Below are 18,758 nucleotides of genomic sequence, written 5' to 3' on the forward strand. Positions count from 1 at the left end.
CATGGTTTGGCCACCAGGGGGCCAAACGTTAAAAGTGAAAATATGCAATATCTCCCTTAATAGTAGTCAGGAAATTTTGAAAAAAATATGGTAGGTACTTCTAGCAAAGGTGCATCATATATCCTCCGGGTTTTTGATTTGACCTCCTTTTCAAGGTCACAGAGGTCAAATGGTGTAAATTGGCCGTTAGGATGTAACGATGGCACGTTTCTAAACTGCAATGACTATTGATACCAAATTTGGTACACATTTACCCCTTAGTCAGGTGATCTCAGGGACCAAAGTTTGGTCCAATATGATTCACCACTTGACCACCAGGGGGCAAAATCCAAAAACCTTAAAAATGTGATTATTCCTTAACTTCTTTCCCGATTGCCACCAATTTGATATCATGGGTACATCTAACCACCATACAGTATATGTCACACAGGTTTTTAATTTGACCTTCTTGTCAAGGTCACAGAGGTCAAATGGCATAAATTCGCCGTCGGGCCGTAACTATGGCACGTTTCTTAACTGCAATGACTATTGATCACAAATTAAGTACACATGTACCCCTTGGTCAGGTGATCTCAGGTACCGTTTGGTGCGATCTGATTTGCCGTTTGGCCTCCAGGGAGGGGGCCAAATCCTAAATTCTTAAAAATTCCATTATTCCTAGTAATGACTTGCCCGCTTGGCACCAATTTTATATCATAGGTACATCTAATTCTAACAATCATTCAATGTGTCACCCGGGTCTTCTTTGATTTGACCTACTTTTCAAGGTCACAGAGGTCGAATGTACTGTAAATTGGCCATTTTGGGGAAATTGTAATTGCTTGGACCTACATCAAACCTAACACTACATGACACAATACCATGCTCTTTATCCATCTTTCCTCCACATGAGGTGAGCACAATGGCCCTGGCCATTTCATCAAACTTTTGAAACCTTGAATAGTTTTTTCGTATGTGCTGAGCTTATCACCCTTGGCCACAATAGACTTGCCCATTGACCCACACATTGGATTTGTTTTGATTTTTTTTTGTACAGGGTGATGTTAAAACAGTGTCTTGTGTTGACTGGGTGCCTATGCATAAACATTTCTTTTTTTTTCTCTGTGACTACATTGTAAGATTTTGTTCCGACTTCTCGTGTGTATTGTCTGTAGGCCTATTGTCATTTGTCACTGTCAGCATTTATTCGAAGAATCAAAGAACACAATTCATCCAATTGATCAGTACACGGTTTTGTATTGTTGCAGGAAAGGTGAAAACAAATTTTTTTAACTGGGGTACCATTACCAGATTTGTCTGTTTTATAATGTGTATTCTTTCATGTTCCTTATCCATGGCTGCCAAGTGTGCTGGTCATCCTTCAGTTACTAAGTACTAGATTTTTAGGTTTTCGTTTTTCCCAAAAAACGAAAACCTATTGCTCTGCTTGTGTTTTTTCTTTCTTTCTTTCTTTCTTTCTTTATTTCTTTCATTTTTTCTTTTTTCTACGGATTTTTGTGCAGAGCAAATCTCAGAGATGGTGATAGCTGTAGATGTGGAACTTATTTCATATGACAGGCCCAAGTCTGAAGTTGATCCTCCTTGCCCTAATTACGAAATTCATTGAGGGGGTCGGCCGCTAGGGGGCGCTAAGTGAAAATCTAATAATGGCTTTTTCTCCATAATGCGCACTCCGATTTGAACGAAACTACTTTCAACTGATGCAGAATCTTGTTGCGCATAAAATATATAGGGTGGCGACCCAAAATTTGTCAACAGTTTTGACGATAGATGGCGCTGACTGAAAAAAGAGGGCAAACACCAAAATGGTAAAATATCGGCACTGCGAGCCTTTGAGTTTATTCTAGTGGCATAGAACAATGCCTCCCTATGATGCCCAGGGAATATATAGGTTTTGGTTGCGATCAGATATTCAATATGGCCTCCAGACCAGCCATCTTGTTTTTCTTACAAGAGCTATAACTTCCGAATGCGAACTCCGAATTGAATCAGATTAATTTCATCTGATGCAGAATCTCATTACCCACCAGATGTTGCCGACGAAGTCACGTTATAGTTACAGGTTTTGATAATAGGTGGCATTTAATGCATTTTTTTACTTTTTTTCACTAACCGCCCTCTATCGTCGAAACCGTTGACAAAATCGGGGTGACGTGTCTCCTGATGTTTTGTGCGTATTAGAGTTCCGCTTCGGATAAAGAAAGTTTCATGCAAATCGGGGTTGGCGTAAGGGAGAAAATGCAATTTTAGCATGAAACAATATATATTAAGTGGCAACGCAAAATTTGTCAGTAGTTTTGACGATAGATGGCGCTGACTGAAAAAGCGACAAACACCAAAAGGGTAAAATAACGGCACTGCGAGCGTTTGTGGAGCTTACTCCTTTTAACGCCAGGTGGCGTTTGGTTTCGGCGAATGGTAGATCCTGAGCAAGCCTAGATACCTACCCTTCTAGCCCTAGCGGTGGGTTCTGAAACCAAACTAATGACGCGAATCACATTGGGTCTTACTAATTTGCGACCCTATTCTACACTCTAAGACAACTTTCCACAACAGTTTTTTATTGCAACGGGTAATCCTTATTAATTTTTTAATAATCTACAAACTGGATTTTAATAAATTGTATACATTTTGTGGCATTTATTGATAGTTTAGATAGTGATTTGAATCGAGAGCCATGTTGTCGGTTACTGTCGCAATTTAGTAGGCTGTCATTAACAATTCGCCATTTTGCATTCGACATTCGATTTCGACTGAGTCGGTAGGTAATTAAGTTTTTTCTCGAAAGAAATCAGCAATTGTGGAAGTGCAAAGAGGCACAGGCTACTGATTTTACTTTTGTAGTATTGACCAGCAAAGTTAACTTCGTCGCTTTTTGTAGCGGTTACCCTAGGTTAGGTAGGTAAACCGCAGGCTGTCCAACGATGTTGCGTGGCCGGGCAGCGTCGGACAGCGTCTTCGTCACTCGTGCACGTGGTCGTGTGTGTGTGTGTGTTGTGGCGGCGTGCTGCGTGCATTGCACTGCACTGTGCGGTATCGTTCGGAAACGTACTGTCAGTTCAGTGTCGGTCGATATTATGAAGCCAATTACATTACCTATGTAGCTACAGCAAGAAGTTTGACGGCCGATTTTTCGCCAACCAGACGGACTTGGCCGGACGTTCTGCTTATACTCACAACTTCATATTATGAATAGGTATCTCACCATTTACGAGCGTGAAATCGGTGAAAATTGCGGAGGTCGGAGCTGTGCCACTTGAAAGATGTGCAAACTGAGTCAAGGTCACTTACCTCGAGTCCAGGCCGCTCACCATTTTTAGCTCAGCTGACAAGCTGAGCTATTCATATGAGTAAATGGTAGAATGAATGTCCGTCTGTCTGTCTGTCTGTCTGTCTGTCTGTCTGTCTGTCTGTCCGTTAAACAGGCACGTTTCAAAACTATGACGGATAGGCGATAGATTTTCCCTATAAGCCATTTAGACCCTTCAGGACTCCTGAATAGACCAAGTGTGGGTCCGGCAGGATTAACAGTTTGGCCACCAGGGGGCAAAAAGCCTAAATCACAAAACAATTTTTTGGCGCTTTATTCAAGCAGATAGAAGCTTGAAATAAAGTTGAAAAGGACCGCATGCATGTAGGTCTTGAAACTACTAAGAGTAGTTTTGATTGATACTACCAGTTGGCGTTACTGAGCCAAAATCTGTGTTGACCTAGTTTAAGCTTGATTTGAATTTACCGCTCTTGTATGACTCTGAAGGTTGTGGGTTCCAATCCCACTTCGGGTCAATTTTTTTTTTTTTTAATTTTTACTTTTTTCACTTGTAAATACATTTTCTTTACTTTTTTGAATAATTTGGTGGGCGGCCATCTTGGTTTTTTTTTTCTATTTTAAAGCCTTTGCTGTATCCAGAGTGACATGAATTTTATGGTTGGTGTACAATAAGTCTCCTTTACATGATATCACATGGGCTTTCTATTTGACCTACTTTTCAAGGTCAGCCTGGCTCAGGCACTTAGATTTGACTAATAAGTGGCATATTTGTCACCATTTAAAAGTCTTTTTACTTTGGTATGTTTGCCTGATATATTGACAAAACTGAGGTTGAAAGAGATCTATTGGGTACTTTCCATGTTCATATATTTCAGCTGAGCGCCAGGCCCTTGGGCCTCTTGTTCTTCTTCTACTTTTAATAATATAAAACTAGAAGTGGCATTCGAGTCTGAAGTAGACTCATGAGTCTCCGCCACTACCTAGCTACATGTTTTTTGTCCATCATGGCATGATGTCATTAAACCGAGCCCCCCCCGGCCTCAAGAGTTATTATTTTTATTTTTCAAGAATATTGATTTTTGCTCTCCTCAGAGCGTTGTATCCGCTGTGTGTGTAACTTTTTGAAGTTAAGACTCCAAGTTCTTAATAAAACAAACTTCTGTTTAAAAAAAAACCCGCCTGATTCCTTCTGACCTGAAACCAGAAATCGAATATATTTATTTGGCTAACCAACCTGGGAACATTTTCACAGTACCTTATAGTCTCATGGGAATTTTCCTCCGAATTCAAGCAAATAACCTACATCGGATGAATGACAATAAACGCGATGCAGAATGTACTAAACTAAAGGCTCATGACAGGCTACACTGGCTCCCTGTGGATGCTATACAGCTAGGTATAGGTTTAGCGCTGGCTATGCGATTATGCAACCGTTGAACAGAGCACTGTGAGATAAAGCATGGCGGTATAGTATGGCACGATGTGGGAAACAAATTGTCCTCGATCTCCTTTATTTCTGCAAATTTACCTACAATTTTTACTGTGGCAAATGTTCACGATATATTACTGTTGAATTTGCGGACGATCGATTTTTGTATTCTCAGGTTTTTTCAAAACTTTGCTGACCAAAAATGCGAGGTTAGGCGGGTTATCGACATTCATAGCAATGTGCATTTGCCGAACGACTGCCGTCCTGGCTCCGAGGTCGACAAAATCCGCGAACACTCGGCCTATACGAAGAGTCTCCGCTGCACTCCGTTCACTCCGTTCACGTCCGTTTGGTTGGCGAAAAATCAGCCGTCAAACTTCTTACTGTACATAATTAGCGTGCATTACATTACAACCTCGATTTGTTTACCCCTTCTGTGGGTCATACTAATTTTAATTACTGCCCGGTACCTCCCAGTACCGCCCGGCACTGCCCGGTGCTAATAAATTTACTGCCCGGTAATTGTAAACACATCATTTGCCCATTTTTTTCTTATAAAATTCAGGCTTTTCAATTGCATGGTTCCTACGACCATGATAAATGTCATAAGAAATGTCTCCAAATTATTAGGTGAGGTGTGAAAAAAATGTCTCCAGGATGCAGTTCTGCCCCCAAAGATGCAGTCATTGTCAAAACGTTTATTAGAAAGGTGAATGTGTGCTAATAAAGTCCATTTTTACTGCAAAGGAATTGTCATTTTGTTGATTATTTCGCTAAAAACTCCAGAACAGCCACTCTCCTCAAACTTATTATTGAGGTTTGAAAGTTACTACAGTTTGCAGCAGAGAGAACTATTTTTAGAAACAACTGGCATTGGTATGTGCAAAACCCCTCCTGTGAAACACTGCCAAAGGGAAAGGTGATTGGGCGACATGTGCATCAGCCATGGAAGTACTTCCATGCATCAGCCAATGGCATGAGGTGTGGGCTTGTCTAGATTGCAACATCAGACTCTGGGATTGGCTGGTTAAATGACTGACATTTCTAGTTCTAATCGACCATGAAATGCCCTGAAAATGCATAAGAACAGATTACCTTGAAAACATGAAATTTATAAGAAAAAGTTGGGCAAATAATGTGTTTATAGGTACCGGGCAGTAATTTTTCAGCACCGGGCATTGCCGCGCGGTACCGGGCAGTAATTAGTATGACCGCCTTCTGTCCAGCATGGCCGACTTTCGCAAGGTGTCTATTCATTTCCATTTGAACTATTGAAGCACCCTCCAGTTTGGAGTTAAGGCATACCCTTCTTACCACTCCTCAGCCTGGTGGCTTACCAAAAGCCCTGTCAAGTGGGTATAATCATGAAGCTGTAAAAAAAGGAGGAGGCCACACTGAGTTGCGCATGCGCATATCTCAAATGGGAACCTTGCCGAGATCGGTGCACCGTTTACACTTGCTTATTTTTTAACCGAACCGTGCTCAGACCGGACCGAGACTACCTCCAGTTGATAGTCTCGGTGCTCCGGTCCAAGCACGGTTATTTTTCTCCAGTGTAAATGGAGCTAAAGTGATCCGAAATATTGACTTATCATCAAAACTTTGAAAAGTGGCGGAATTATGCATTCGGGTCAAAGCCCCCCGGCCGCTGCTGAAATGGTGATGTTCTGTGTTCAACATTTCACCCTGCAACAATAACAATCACTATGAGATTATGGTCAGGGGCAGTGGAGACAATAATCAACACTACACATTCATACCGGTAATTTACAAATTGATTGTGTAAAATCAGAAAATCTATTCCCGATCTCACCAATCAGAGCGCTTCTCTTGGGGTCAATCAAATAGCATGTGGAAGGTGTAGTGCACACAACGTAAACTGAGTTATGCAGAAGGCAGGGGGGGGCGCCCATAATTGATAGCTTTGTGCTATTGGTCAGCCATTCCGAGGTTGCTGGTGTTAGTTTAACTCTTTCAGACCCGGGTGATTTTTTTCGCGCGCGACCGCCTGTGCCCGGGCGATTTTCTGAAAAAATGCTAATATTCAACAGAACATAAAAGAAATTCTACTCACCCCATTCTGGAAAACTTTGCACCATTGTAATCAGCTATCCAAGCCCTTTCTTTTAATGTATAATAAGTCTATATATCCTTTAGGGTTACTTTGTATGTTTTGTCCCAAAATCCTGTGAAATTGTGTCATTTGAATTTTTGGAAAAGTTGCGGAAAACTGTTTTTAGTCAATAAAGTCACCAGATTATGAAAATAATTGTCTTTTGTAACTCCTAACTTGATTCCAATTGAAAAGGAACAATGTTCTAACATATTTACAAAGTTTGTTGGGGTTTTTGCCTCAAATTGACCTCTAAATCAAATGGTAGTTTTTCACTGTGTGAAACAGCCGGAAACATGGGACAGCGCCGAGGGCAACCCCACATTCCTCACACCAGTAGGATGTTTCTTTTCGTCTATTATCAGGTCTCCCTCTATTTTCTACTCTTCTCTGATGTTGGGCTTGAGCAAAACAGACTTTGCATTGCCTGGTTGGCTTTTGCTTCTTGTCTGTGGGGTGGATTTGGGATGGGAAATGACGAGCAATGAGTCTCGCGGCGTCCCCGTCATCAATGTCATCATCATCCCGGTCGACACCAGCAGATTCTACAAGTTGCTCACAGACATCCTCAAGAAAAGGTTTCAAAGCCACCTTGCCATCTCCCTTTGCAGCAAGCAGTTTGTTGTAGATGCATCTTGCATTGACAAGAGCAAGGTATATCATATGGAAGAACAATTTCTTCCACCACTTTAGAGTTTTTCTTTTGAATGCATAGTACTGCATCATCTGGTCGCTAAGATCTACTCCTGACATGAAGTCGTTGTAGTTTTGAATGGCAACTGGCTTCTGTTTGGGTCTTCTACCCCCTTGAGCTCTTACCATGACCTGCTGGATGGCATTGTTGTGCTGTGTTGAGAGAATCAACACATCTTTCCGGTCCTTCCACTTCAGACAAAGTAGAGAGCCCTCGCGCCAAGCAACGATATCTCCCTTGTTCCTCAGTTTGTCCTTCACATGAGGTGGAAGTCCCTTTCTGTTGGCCATCACAGTCCCAGTGGCAACAGTTCCCCTATTCCACAGTTCATCATATAGCTTTGGACTGCTGTAGTATCTGTCCATGTACAAAATATGCCCTTTGTCCAGAAAGGGATCACAGAGACGCATCACTGTATGGTAAGTAATATCCTGGGTCTGCTGGTTTTCTCGTCCGGTGAACACCTCAAATTCGAAGCAATAACCACCTTTGGATTCACAGACTTCATAGAGTTTTATCCCCCATTTCTCTGGCTTATCTTTATTGTAAACACGAAATGACACTCTGCCCTTGAATGCACATGTTCCTTCATCTAGGCTGATCTCTCGGGTTGGAGACACAGCATCCCTGAATTTCTGCAGAAACATATCAGTTATTGGCCTCATTTTATAAAGAGGGTCATGTCCATCTTGCCCTCTAGGTATGTAGTGTGTGTTTTCTGCCACATGAAGCATAGACAGGATAGAACACCACCTATTCCTAGGCATAATGGATTTAGCAAATGTAGTTTTGTTCACCCCTTTCATAGACCAGTAATCTCGAATATGTGGTTTTTTTACAAGGCCCATGTGTATCAAAATAGCCAGGAAGATTTTCAGATCTGCTATGGTGACTGTCTGGTGAGTTTCCACATAGCTATTTACAGAATACCTTTTACCACTTTGTTTCTTTTGCCTATGAAATAGATTTGACTGTTCCTTGACATGACGGAAAAAATCCTGATCAAGAAATTTAGCAACAACTTCAAGAGCAGTAGGGAAGCCATCTCCAAAGTCAAGGTTCACTTTAGGATCTCCTGTAAATGCTGGCAAATCAGGTAGCTCAGCAGGATCACCATCCCAAGCTCTCTGAGGGGGTGCAATACGGCCAGCCCTCCCTCCCCCTACACCGCGTCCACGTCCACGTCCACGAACTCTAACACCACCGCCACGTGTTTGGACCCTGCCCCGCCCTTGGGCCTGCACTGGATCCCTAGGCTGGGGGGAAGGGCTTCTTGATGAAGGACTATCAGAAGATGGGGCAGGACTTGCATCCCGTTTACGTTTAAGGGCATTGGCAGGTGTAGCAGTTACTGTATCACTTTCGTTATCACTAATGTCAGTAGATGCATGCTGATTACCTGAACCTGAAGCCTCAGGCTCATAATCTGAACCACTATCCCCATAATCTGGGGCCTGAGCATCGTCAGAGTCTTCCTCCTCACCTTCTGAATCAGAATTGACTTCCAATTCAGAACCAGAATCACCATCAAGCGCGTCTAAAACTTCTCTTGTCGAAAAAAATCGGGACCGATTTGCACTGGCCATGTTGGTTTTGACATGTGTCATTTGAGGCCCTCTATCCGACCGCCAAATAACTAAATATCGTCTGCAAGGCTGTCAAATGATTGGAATAGATCGTTAGTTTCATCAGCTGTGAGTAGGAGGCGTAAAGAAGGCTCTAGGAAAGCAGAAACCAGTTTGAAATGGGCCAATATGCCATCACGAGTATACTCGTGCCTGGGCAATCCGTCATTTTTGGCCATCACGAGTATACTCGTGCCTGGGCTTGAAAGAGTTAATAGACAAGGTATTTCGTTGTTGAATCTCGTCAAATTTCCTCAGGGTATTGTAACGCGCGTAGCAGAGTGGAAATGCTCCGAGTTCTCAGGATGTTGTCGACCTTGATCACTTCATTCTTTGTGAATTCAAATTTCTCTCTAGTTTGTACTAATTCTTTCTTTTTCTCTTTTCAGGTTGCATGATTGTAGTATTTGTAACTTGCTTCAGCTTGACATTCACCACACTCATCAGGTAAGTCATTGTCGATCGTGACAATTTGACTCTGCTACGAGAAATTTGAATAATCATTCTTGAAGTGTTACTTCAGAGACGACTGGCTATAACAGTAGACTGGTTGGTTGCCAATTTTCTAGGTCAAAAGGGGCACATTGCCATTGGAATTTTTTTTTGAAAAACTTTCATATTTTTCATTCTTTCCACCATTTTAACAATTTTCATAAACTGGGTCTGTGTCTACAGTTGTTGTGACAGTAAAAATATTGAAAATAAAATCCTAATAATATAATTATTGTGAAAAATCCCGTCTCCACTTCCAATATTCTTTTCAGTATTGCAGAACCACTCTGCCTTTTCCTCTTCTTCCACTCTGTTCTCTTTGCTGCTTGGATAATCCAATGCAATGCTTCACTAATTTTTTCTTTTCTCTTTTCAGGTTGTGTGATTATATGCTTTTTTACTTGAATTGAAATTAACAACACTCCTTATAAACTCCACTCATATTCAACTTGAATCCACTCATTAGCCACTCTTTCTCGACGCAACACATTATTGACTTGACTCTCTATAAACTCATTATCCACTAAAACTCATTATCCACTATAAACTCATTATCCACTCTTTTTTGACTCACTAACCACTCAACTCATTATCCACTATTCCTCAATTACTATCCACTCATTATCCACTAATCACAGACTCATTACCCACTCATTATCAGCTTTAAAGGTCAAATGCTGAGCTATTTAACCTGTATTTTTGGTGAATTTTCATAATATGCTATCTTAAAAAACATAATAAACCGGAAGGAATTCAATAAATAGTGATTTTTTTGTGAAATAAGTGCTATTTGTTCAGTCCTCTGTGAGCTCGTTTTTGAAGGCGCTTTTGAAAAGACCGCCAGATGTGTAGTTACGCTATTCGCCGCTAGGTTCACATTGGTGACGTCACTAGTGCTGTCAAATCCACGATCATTGACCACTGCGCAAGTAAAAATGGCGGCTGCAAGCATGGCGAGCGAAGATTGTGCGGGAGATTTGTTTGATGACGATTTGGTTGTTGATGAAGGCAATGGTGTGATTCAACCCTACATGTACGAGCCAGTAGTGGAGAGTGCGAGAGACGATTCAGATTCTTGTTCTGAATCGGGCGAAGGTGATGATGGGGAGATGGAGGATGAGCGACTTGATCGCATAGGAAATATCAATTGGTGAGTTCCAAGTGCAGTGGCAGTGCACTGTGCATGCCATGTGTATAGGCGCGGCATCAGCTGGACATTATAGGGGGCCTATGCTGATATGAGCCATGTCATCATGTGCATGTATTCATGTACATCTCTACATAGGGCTCCATAGTTCACGGATCGAGTGTTGTCAGTAAACAATTGGCGTTTTTCACCTCGAATATGTCGAAACCACAACGTATCTTGAGTTGAGTGAGTTCATTCCACATGGTTATTTTATAGTAAGTAGGATCTCGGATCGGAATACTAAGCCTCAGGGTTTGGTAGTAGGCCTACTCGAATGGAGTGAACTCTAGGCCTAATAATTTGGATTATTACTGTACTGAGACTCTTCCATTGCGGAGCATTACCACACCAAATAGTGAAATACTACACCCGCGCAAAGACAACAGTTTATTCTCACCGTAACAACTTAAGGCGAAAGCCTTCATCAATACTACATTAATTGATTGATTGAAACAATGCTAAATCTTACTGAGCTGAGCTCCAGGGGCCTGCCTCTCACTCAAATTTGGCCTACCCTTGGCCTAGGCCCTGATTCATTGATGGCAATGGCTATCGAAATATCATCACTGCTGTATATGTTTTGAATATTGCGCCTATTTTCCCAGTTATTTGCCTATCGTCACCTTTGACATGTTCTTTCGCTAACTTTAACTTGCGCGCGCGCTGAGACAACCCCGCGTCGTGAGTTGCGATGACGTAAAATGCGCTTCAGCCATTTCGATTTGTCAGGGAAGGTCTTCGCGGACTTCGTCCCTCTTTTTTGTGGGTTTTTGTAACTCTTTATGATTTGAATCGGGAGGTTTCAAGATTCAGGTAAAAGCAAAATATGTATAGAAACCCCTAGCCCACTGTCATTCAGAATAGTTAAAGGTGTACATCAAAATCAAGGTTTGATTGTCCGTTGTCTTGAATGCTTCGCCAGAAGTTTCGATGAGTGCGCGCCTCGTGCGATGCGTACATCTATGCATTGAGCATGCACTCTGTGTATAGGAGCAACGTCTCCCAGCGATTTTACAGTACCAATATCATTATGTCATGTACTAAGTTGTGAGAATATTTAGGACTGCTTTCAATGATCTGTGTGACAGTAATATGTAGGTTTTAGTTCTCCGTGTAAGACCATGTTGTAGGAAAGACAAATTTGAGGACATTTGTATACTACAAGTATGGTTGTGATGTACTGTTTCTGATTGTGACACATGTTTGTACTATTTCAGAAAACCCCATGTTATGGTGTTAAAAGAAGATTAGAAATCGACTCCCGAATTGTTGAGTTTTCCATCCCTGTCTCCACCATTCTTTTCTGAATCCTGCTTCTGCACTGGTGAAGATCGACATGGCGCCGATGGAAGACTTAAAGAGCAAACGCAAAGGACTGCGTGCCCGTTGCACGAGGGCTATCAACCGCCTTAAAGAGAACATCGATAAGGACACGATTTCGCTGCTGAGACTTGAGCGAGAACTGGATGCCCTTGCAGCGGACTTTAGACAGGCATGTGACATCAATACTGATATGATTTCGCTGGTGGAGGAAGATTCGACGGATGCTGATGCATTTGTTCATTGGGAGGCGGAACTGATTGAGGTGTATTACAACTTTATTGATGAAGCCGCTGCCCATCAATCGAAGCTGGCCAAAGCTCGGCCACCTTCCCCCACAGCTTCTACTAGTGGGCCTGCATCCGGTGCTGCTGTCATCACGTCGCCCCCTGCTGGACTGGTTCCTGTGTCATTGCCGCCAGTCACTGCTGTCATCACGTCGCCCCCTGATGGACTGGTTCCTGTGTCGCTGCCAAGCGGTACTACTGCTGCTGCTGCCACGACGGCCCCTCCTGGGCTGTTTTCCGCCTCGCTGCCGACTGTTCCTGCTACGTTGCCACCTGGTTTTGGTCCGCCACCCGGCTTGTCCCCAGTGATGACTGCTGCTGGTCCATTGTCGCTGTCAAGTACACCGTCCATTGGTGTACCGCTTGCCAGTCCGTCTTCGATTCGGTCTGGTGTTCGACTCTCTGCCGGAGTCGCGTTGGATCCAGAGCCCACCTTCGACCGGTGGATCGATGAACTTGTGGAGTTTCAAGAGACGGTATTGCCCGGTGGTGTCAGTGGTGAATTGACTATAGCGTCTGCCCTCTATCGCATAGAGGCGGGTAGAGACATTCCTACATTAAAGATAAAATCGTTCAGCGGTAAAGCGATCGATTATGTAGACTTTATCGATAGCTTTAAACTACACATTCATGAGAAACCACATCTCAAAGATGATGCCCGTCTTGCGCAATTGAGAATGCATCTCTCTGGTGATGCTGAACGTTTGATAGCTGGTTTAGGATGTGCAGGTGTGATGTATGCAACCGCGTTGAAACAACTTAAGGACCAATTTGGGGCCCGCAGTGTAGTTGCTCGTGCCTTTATTGATAGAATTGCAAGGGGTAAAAAGATTGATAATTCTAGAGATGCACTTCGTGATTTCTCCATTGATGTTATTAATGTCATCGCAGGTCTGCAGCGCCTCCAGTACTTCGCTGATGTGAACGCCGTTGCAACTCTACGCCGCATCGTCCAGCGTCTCCCTGATTACCTCATTGACAAGTGGCAGGACACAGCCGCCCATATTCGCGAGCGTGACCCTATACGCGCGCCATCAATAACCGATCTGTCCGATTTCCTACGCAAGAAAGTCAGGGCAAAGTGCGACCCAGACTTTGGGGATCTCCGCTCCACTGACAAGGGTGTTGCTGGTAGTAAGTATGAAAAGCAAGGTACCGGTAGTCGCTCCTTTGCTGCGCAGGCTGTCAAGTATAAGTGTTACATCTGCTCTGAGCCACACAAGGTGCCTGAGTGCCCCACATTTGTCAGTAATTCAGTCTCAGAACGTCACAATCTTGTCAAGACACATAATCTGTGTTTTTCATGTCTTGTCAGGGGTCATCGATCTAAAGACTGCAGGTCGAAGAGGAAATGTGGGAAAGCTGGATGCACTAGGTGGCATCATGTGATGCTACATGTTGACTCTCCACCTCCGATTGTCCAGTCTGCTCCTTTTTCAGGTTCTGCCACAGCGGCTATTGACAAAAATGGTATTCTGCCTGTAGTTAGGGTGTTGTTTAGGGCTGAGAATGGTAGGATCAGGCAGGGGAATGTCTTGGTTGATTCAGGGTCAACGACCAACATTATCCGGAGGGATTTTGCAAGAGGTTTGGGCCTCCAGGGCAAGAACGAGCCCATTGAAGTTCAAGTTGTTGGTGGGTCACAGCAGGGCCAGCAGGATAGTCGTAGACTAAAGTTCTGGATTTCCCATTTGGATGGAGGGGAGGAGCACTTAGTTGAGGCTCATGAGATGGATTGCACAGTATCTGAGGTCTCACCTTTGAACATGGAATATTTGCATTCATTTTCTCATCTCAGGGATTTGAACATCTCCCACCCTGGTGGTCCAGTCGACCTAATATTGGGGGTTCAGTACAGTCATCTCCACTCAGAGGAAGAGGTCAGGCGTGGATTGGATTTTGAGCCCATAGCCAAGCGCATCCCACTGGGTTGGTATGTAATCGGTTCTGAGGGGAAGGCCCCTAAGCGGCTGTCTGTGAATCTGGTTAGGAAGGTCGATATGTCTGACTTGTATGATCTGGAGGTGCTTGGGGTCAGAGCCCCAACTTGTCAATGCCCTGTTGATCCCATGTCCTCAGAGGACAGGAAGTCTCTAGCGCTGTTGGAGAGATCTGTGAGTCTGGAGGGGGACCGATACATGATCGGTTTACCCTGGAAGAGAGATCCCTGTCTCTTGCCTGACAATTATTGCCTGACCAAGAAGAGGCTAATCTCTTTGGAAAGGAGTCTGTCTCGTACTCCAGAGAAGGCTTTGCTTTATGATGCCGCCGTCCAGGAGTATGTCGACAAGGGATGGGCCGTAAGGGTTGACCCCTGTGATCTTGAGAAGAGGCCTAGGTTTTATCTGCCGCATCATGGCATATACCGTCCTGATAAACTCAGCACACCCCTAAGAGTAGTCTTTGACCCAGCTTGTCAGTTCCAGGGTGTCTCCTTAAATTCTTTTCTATATAAGGGCCCAAATTTGATTGGAAACTTGTTTGGAGTATTGCTTAGGTTCAGGGAGGACTTAGTTGCTATTGTGAGTGACATCTCTAAAATGTTCCTTCAGATTTTGTTGAAGCCTGAGGATACCGAGGTGCATCGTTTTCTGTGGCGAAACCGGGATGACACAAGAGACCCTGAAATCTTCAAGCTGACCAGAGTTGCATTTGGTGATCGATCATCCCCTGACATGGCGAGCCTAGTGATGTTGAAGATAGCTGAGCGCCACAAGACGTCTCATCCGGAGGCTGCCCAGGTCCTAGAAGAAGATCGATACGTGGACGACCTGATACATTCCTGTGGAAAGACAGACGTTGCCCGAGGCAAGATGAGTGATCTTGATGAAATCCTAGCGACAGGGAGCTTCAAGTCAAGGAGTGGTACATTTCTCGTGGTATCGGTAAACCTGAAGGTCAGCCAGCTAGTGTGCATAGTGGTGAGTCTATTAGTCTTGGAGGTAGCGGTAACGATAGCGTCAAGACCCTTGGGGTCTCTTGGGATCATAGCACTGATTTTATCCATTTCAAGGTGAAGGATCCACCTGACTTGTCTTTGACTAAGAGGTCTGTATTGTCTCATCTGTCAACTCTCTTTGATCCACTTGGTCTTGCTACCCCAGTCACAATCACTGCCAAAATTGCCATGCAGGACATTTGGAGACTCAAGGACTTTGGTTGGGACACTGGTCTGCCCCCCGACCAGGTTCAGCGATGGAATGAGATTTTCTCCAGTTTCAAACAACTTGAGATAGTGTCTGTCCCTAGGTCAGTTAAACCAGACGACGCATTTGGAATTCCCCAACTTCATGTTTTCGTGGATGCCAGCATTCATGCATATGGGGCTGTTGCCTACATGCTGTGGCCAACAGCTGATGGTATTAGCGTCCGCCTGTTCTCGTCTAAGGCTAGGGTGGCCCCACTCCACCAAACCACAATTCCGCGCCTTGAGCTGATGGCAGCTCTCATTGCCTCACGTCTGGCTAAGACTATTCATTCTGAGCTGCGTACCAAGCCTGAGGTCCACTTGTGGTCTGATTCTGAGATTGTCCTCCACTGGGTCAAGTCTGACTCTCTCTCCTTGAAGCAATTTGTTGGGGTAAGAGTTGCTGAAATTCAGGCAACCTGGGATCCCTCAGTTTGGAAGTTTGTCCCAACAGCCCAGAATCCTGCGGATGATCTCACCAGGGGATTGACACCAGAAGAGATGGCCGGTCGCTGGATTGAGGGGCCAGAGTTTCTGAGGAAAGGAGAGACACATTGGCCAGCTCAGCCGTCGAAGATTGCTGAAAGGGATTGTGAGAAGAGACCGGAAAGACAACCCCCCAATATGTCTGCATCAGCTGTGAAGATTGTTCCACCAATCAAGTGTGAAGACTATTCAAGTTGGCCTAGACTTATCAATGTGACAGCATTGTGCCTCCGCTTCTTTGGTAATCTGAGGGCCAGGGCAAGAAAGGAGGATATAAAGACCGGAGAGCTTGAACCAGGAGAACGAGAAAGAGCTGAAAGGTACTGGGTTTCTACTGCGCAGAGAGGGCTCATTGATTGGGAAACTCGTTGCAAGGATCTGGCTCCCTTTGAGGACAATCAGGGTTTGCTCAGGGTAGGAGGTCGTCTTCGCAAGTCTCCGCTGTCCTATGATGAAAATCATCCTTTTCTCCTCCCAGCATCTTGCCACATTTCCAGATTGTTGATGAGAAATGTCCACTGGAAAAATGGACATTGCGGGTCTGAAAGTACTCTCTGCCATGGCCGGAGAAAGTACTGGTTTCTGAGAGGTCGGAATTTGGCACGTCAGATTGTTAGAGATTGTGTGGTGTGTAGGAAATTGCGCAAGTCTCCACTGGTCCCTTGGATGGCTGACCTACCCAGTGAGCGTCTTGCATTGTTTGCTCCAGTCTACAGTACTACAGGCCTTGATCTGTTTGGTCCATTCTTCCTCAAATGTGGTAGAAATAAGAGCACGAAGGCTTGGGGAGCCATCTTCACCTGTGGTACTGTAAGGGCAGTACATCTTGAGATTGTGGAAAATGTGTCCACTCAGGCATTTCTCCATGCCTTCAGGAGATTTGTCTCGCATCATGGATGGCCGTCAACTATCATCTCAGACAATGGTAGCTCCTTTATCAGCACGGAGAAGGAGCTAAGAAAACTTGTACAGGAAGGGCGAGAGCAAATTCAAAGATTTGCCGTCCTCCACCAAGTCAAGTGGCGTTTTATAACCCCTCTAAGTCCAAACCAGGGAGGATTTTATGAATCACTTGTAAAATTGGTCAAGAAAGGTCTCAAGTTAGTTGTTGGACAACAAACCCTCACGTGGAATGAAATGTCCACAGTATTCGCGGAGGTCCAGAATCTGGTCAACTCCAGGCCATTGGGTTATAGTTCAAATGATCCCAATGATTTACAGCCCTTAACGCCCAACCACTTTCTTCTTGGAAGAGCATCGGCTGAAACGCCACAAGGTCCATTCAACCCAACCAAAAATCTCCACAAGAGATTTGAATTTACCCAGAGTTTGGTAAATCAGTTTTGGACACGGTTTGTTTGGGAATATTTGCCCACATTGCAAAGAAGGTCTAAGTGGCTTCGGAAGGACAGAGAGGTTCAGGTTGGTGACATTGTCCTTTTGGTTGATCCAAGTGCAGTGCGCGGTCAATGGGAGCTAGGTCGAATCGAAGAAGTATTCCCTGGAGACGACGGTGTCATCCGCAATGTTCGCGTCAAAGTCAAGACCGGTTTCAGGAATCGTTCAATTCAGAGATGTGTTCCTATCCTAGAGTGTGATGGTGAGGACAGTGATTTCGTTGGAAGTGAGGAGGTGGTTCATGAGGACCAATAGATATTGTGTTTTTGTGCCTATTGGTCTCGCCCCATATTCCATCATCATATTCCGTCATTCCAAGTTTAGTTTATTATAGACATTTCTATTTCTATATCATAAAAAATTAATGCGTCCGCGTTATAATCATAAGCGCTTCCTTTGGCGCCCGGAGGATGTTTTGAATATTGCGCCTATTTTCCCAGTTATTTGCCTATCGTCACCTTTGACATGTTCTTTCGCTAACTTTAACTTGCGCGCGCGCTGAGACAACCCCGCGTCGTGAGTTGCGATGACGTAAAATGCGCTTCAGCCATTTCGATTTGTCAGGGAAGGTCTTCGCGGACTTCGTCCCTCTTTTTTGTGGGTTTTTTTGTAACTCTTTATGATTTGAATCGGGAGGTTTCAAGATTCAGGTAAAAGCAAAATATGTATAGAAACCCCTAGCCCACTGTCATTCAGAATAGTTAAAGGTGTACATCAAAATCAAGGTTTGATTGTCCGTTGTCTTGAATGCTTCGCCAGAAGTTTCGATGAGTGCGCGCCTCGTGCGATGCGTACATCTATGCATTGAGCATGCACTCTGTGTATAGGAGCAACGTCTCCCAGCGATTTTACAGTACCAATATCATTATGTCATGTACTAAGTTGTGAGAATATTTAGGACTGCTTTCAATGATCTGTGTGACAGTAATATGTAGGTTTTAGTTCTCCGTGTAAGACCATGTTGTAGGAAAGACAAATTTGAGGACATTTGTATACTACAAGTATGGTTGTGATGTACTGTTTCTGATTGTGACACATGTTTGTACTATTTCAGAAAACCCCATGTTATGGTGTTAAAAGAAGATTAGAAATCGACTCCCGAATTGTTGAGTTTTCCATCCCTGTCTCCACCAGTATAACAATAACATTTATATTATACTTGTATTTGTAGGTGTCATTGTGGTGTCTGCACTCCACAAGAGAAGGGGAGGGAATCCTTGTGCTGCTCAGACTATTCACCAGTCCAGGCCAAGAAGGATGAGCTGAA

General features: G+C 44.0%; 1 protein-coding gene across 1 annotated transcript in view; it reads left to right on the top strand.

Annotated features, from left to right (window-relative positions):
* LOC135490671 (uncharacterized) overlaps positions 1–18,758 on the top strand; it is a 78,556-nt gene that overhangs the window by 48,199 nt on the left and 11,599 nt on the right. The window contains exon 4 of the mRNA XM_064776001.1: positions 9,522–9,579. The gene's annotated coding sequence lies outside the window, so the exon portion shown is untranslated. The remainder of the gene's footprint in view (positions 1–9,521; positions 9,580–18,758) is intronic.

This window comes from Lineus longissimus, chromosome 7 (assembly GCF_910592395.1).
Source record: "Lineus longissimus chromosome 7, tnLinLong1.2, whole genome shotgun sequence".
NCBI classification, from domain to species: Eukaryota; Metazoa; Nemertea; class Pilidiophora; order Heteronemertea; family Lineidae; genus Lineus; species Lineus longissimus.